At 31.7% G+C, this 4036-nt stretch overlaps 1 long non-coding RNA gene across 1 annotated transcript; it reads left to right on the top strand.

Annotated features, from left to right (window-relative positions):
• The first annotated feature begins 1093 nt into the window (after positions 1-1093).
• Positions 1094-3319, top strand: LOC112786908 (uncharacterized). The gene is made up of 4 exons (XR_011879041.1): positions 1094-1222; positions 1795-1931; positions 2627-2855; positions 3122-3319. It is a non-coding gene; the product is annotated as an uncharacterized lncRNA (long non-coding RNA).
• The last annotated feature ends 717 nt before the right edge of the window (positions 3320-4036 follow it).

Genomic DNA, 4036 nt, shown 5'->3' on the forward strand with positions numbered 1-4036 from the left:
ATTCAAATTCATAATTCACTTTGCCCTGATTCAGCTGACAATCTAAGTTTGAATCATCCATAATCTTCAAAACGAGTTCAAACTATGATTTCAGAAAACAACAAATCCAATAGAAAATGAAGCTGCAGTTGCAGAGAGAGGAACTAACGTAAATGACGAAGAACATACCAGTGAGAAAGGAGGGGAAAAGAACGATCGAGAAGAAGCAGGGAAGACGCGCGAGAAGAAGAACGAGCAAATCTAGAAATAAGGAGAACAAAGAAGGAAACAAATCTTTTAAATTTGGTAGTTATATATACGCGGGATCTTTATATAGCACGTGTATTGGACGTAGACCTTACAGCACGTTTTTTGCGTTTATTCGTTAATGAACTTGTAAAGCATACAAGCCCTAATGGCTTGTATGCAGAACTTTTCTGTAAAATAATATATTTATATATATAATATATAATATTTGTATCTAATTTTTTATCAGATTTTTTAAACATAAAATTCCAACTTATTCAATCTATTTATCAATTTCTTTTGCAATTTTGTTACATATTTAAATTTTTTTAACCATTAAATCTAAATAAATTAGTCCAAACCCAACAAAAATTAATTTTTATTAGTGACAGCGTATTAAACACACTCCAACTTCCCACTAACGCAAACGTTCTGCACTTTTTAATATAAATACCTTCTTATTGTGTTCATTCTTCTTCGTCACGTATTTTTTTTTTCGTCGTTGTTTTTTTATTGCTGCACTTTTCCTTCTTCTTTCAGGTGATTTTGCAGCATTATACACTTTTTTTTGTTTGATTTTTTTCTTATTTTTATTCTTGTTAAAAGGATAAAATAAGAAAAATTATGAGAACGTGAAACAAAAAGAAAAAGATGAACAAGAAAAGAAGAAAAAAAAGACAATGATGATGATGATGGTGAAAAGGAGAATGAAATGTTTTGAATTATATAGAATTTATCAAAAAATAACATCAAAACTTTTTAATTATGACACAAAAAGCTTTTCAATTTTAACACCAAAATTTATTAATCGTGTCATTTTCAAATAAATGATATACTTTTTTTAATGGTTTGTTATCATTTGTCCTGAGTAAGTTGAAGGGCACATGAGTGTACTGATTAGGTTATGGGTTGTAGTTCACTATCTTATGTTTTTTTTCAGGCCCTTTCAAAATTACATCAGCGATACTTTTAAATGTATTGAATAGAACCGGCAAAGGTATACATTTTTTTGAGACTTAAATATGTCTAGTTCTTTACATGATTGGTACCATCAGCTTTTATCATTTTGTCTTCTAGAAGATAAGGAAAAAAAATACATAAGTGGGATGAGCATGATTAAATGTCTAGTTCTTACCTGTATAGTGTGATGTTTATGCTGCCATTACATGGTTACCAAGGATATAATTCATGCTGCGTTCGATGGCTTCAATGGCATGTTTCTAACTTATATAGTTGGAATTTTTGTTCCTTTTACTGCATAATGTATTTATTATATTTGAATTGGTTTATATTTAAATAATTTGAAGCTTCCTACCTTGCTGGAGTTGCAAACTTGAAATTAAGACTTCAATCAAAGTACACTAATCTGTAATGCTTAGGCCTAGCTTAGCTCAGTTGGTGAGTAACTAACTAAAAATTGCTCAGTATTCAAAGTTACTTTACCTCCTCGCGTTACTCTTGATTGCTAATTACTATATCATTTGGCAACCAGTAGATGTTATCTAACAGCAATTATTTTTGATGACCCTTGTTAGACATGTTATCTAACAGCAATTCTTCGCGGTTCAGCTTTCTTCGCCGTTCAGTACTACTACTGCAGAGATGAGATGAAAGATGGCGTTTGCAGATCTGAATCTCTTTATGAGACGTAAATTCAATGTGTGATTAAATTCAGCAAGAGCTCTTTAATCTCTGGGCTCTTTTCGGTAACCATTTCTTCTCTTTCAACAACAATATTCAACATGTTCGATGAAATGCTTCAACCAAATTTGTTATTTTTTTTCTTTGCATTCTCTTTTTTCTATTGCTATTGCAGTACAAGTTTGACATTAAAAATGCTCTTATCATTAGGTTTTATTATAGTTTCCGCTTTGATGTTTTACTTTTGTTCGTATTATATTGTGAATTAGCTTTTCAATTGAGTATTTAACAATGCTTTTAGTTGGCTCTGAGTTTATATTGTGGATTAGTCATAGGTAGAATTTGTGGTTTCAATCTAATCTTGTAACCAACTTCAGAGTTGCAGCTCTGGTTTTGTGCAATGCAAAATTAATATAATATATGATGTTCTGCTTCTGCCTCAGTTCTCCAAGTCTATGACGAATTATAGCATATTTGGTGATAATTGTCTGTCTGTTATTAATGAGTGTACATTCTTGGTGGTTCATACTCTCTCTGCACTAGTTGAATCAATCTTAATCTTTTTTGTATATGTTTGGAATAGAACTATGTTATGTATCTTTGTGAAATGTTTCCTTGCAATTAATTAAGGAAAAGTACTGGCTACGTTAGCTGCATTTCTAATTGTGTCTCTTCCTCTTTTGCATTTCTAATAATTGATAGTGATTAGCCCTATTTGGATTTTTCAAGTTAAAATAAGACTTACAATTCTGATTTACAGCGTGCAGAGGTTAAAATATATAAATAACCAATCTGCTACCTTCCTTGGATGTTTGTTAAGCTGATATAATTGATGGAATATGATCCATCACTTCTATGAGAAGACTCTATATCCAACATTTTCTGCCAATGCATGAATGCTGGCTGCTTCGGCAGAGGAAGATTAACAGTTTCACTATTAAGCATTGGAATTACTGCAGTCATAGTAGGCCTATACCTTGCAATTTCTTGTACGTACAAAAGCCCGATGTGAATGTACCTCATTATATCTGCAAGACTACTCATGTTTGCTACTTCTGGATCTATTAGAGCTGTAATCTTATCATCATTCCACAATTTCCATGCCTATAAACATCAAGAATCACATGAACTATCTAGTTAGTTAAACTTTAAAGTAACCTTTCGATGGCTTGAAGTGTCACTTACAATCTACTGTGTCTAGGTTAGGTCTTGTGTTTATATATTAATCTATCGATTCTCATGGTATTGTTTCCAGGCTGAGGAGAGGCACACTGAGATTCTAGGCCGCCTTCTCTACACCGCAAAACTGGTTGCAAAGCAAGAAGGCCTTGACGATGGCTTCAAAATTGTAATCAACGATGGACCAAAAGGCTGTAAGTGTTCCTTTCAATGTCAATATGGGAACTCTTATCAAATCATCTTGTATGAGTTATGGTTATTATTATTATTATTATCAATTTTGGGAACTCTATACTCGTCTTCTTTGAAGTTTGGTCAAATTCAATGGACTCCCATTTCTAAAAGCATACATTGACCTCCTTTAATATTTGGGTAACAAAACACTTGTTTTCACTCTTGTATTTTGTAAAATATTATACCAAAGACCAACCGTACTACTCTATTTGTATTTTTATCCTTGATTTAATTAATTTATTTTATATTAGATCATAGGATAATATAATATAATGAAGTACACACTTGACCGTTTATTGTATTAAAGCATTAAAGCATTGAGTTTTGAACTTGGGATATAGAACATAGTTATTCTTTCAATGAGTTCAATCCTTCCATCAAATGTCTCCTTTTTAGTGGATTCCAACTCCTCATTTTTCAACCCAATATATATTCCCCTAACCCATTACTACTAGGGTGTGTGAAAGAGCAAAACCATCGATTAGAAAATTCACACAAATAATTTTGTTGATAGTATAATTTTCAATCCATAAATAATGTTCAATCAAAGTTTAATTTTAGTTGTCACAAGGTTAACCCAATAAAAATAACCGAAAGTATTAGTTCTGGATCATCTTCTCAAGAAATTGCAGTGAGGTGAATTGGTAAAAGTGCAAGAAAATAAATGACAAAAAATATAAAGCAAGCAACTAAAAAAAGCAAGTAATAAAGAAAGACATTCATGGCAAGGATTGAGAATATAGGCATTCTATCCTAG

This window comes from Arachis hypogaea, chromosome 20, assembly GCF_003086295.3.
Source record: "Arachis hypogaea cultivar Tifrunner chromosome 20, arahy.Tifrunner.gnm2.J5K5, whole genome shotgun sequence".
NCBI classification, from domain to species: domain Eukaryota; kingdom Viridiplantae; phylum Streptophyta; class Magnoliopsida; order Fabales; family Fabaceae; genus Arachis; species Arachis hypogaea.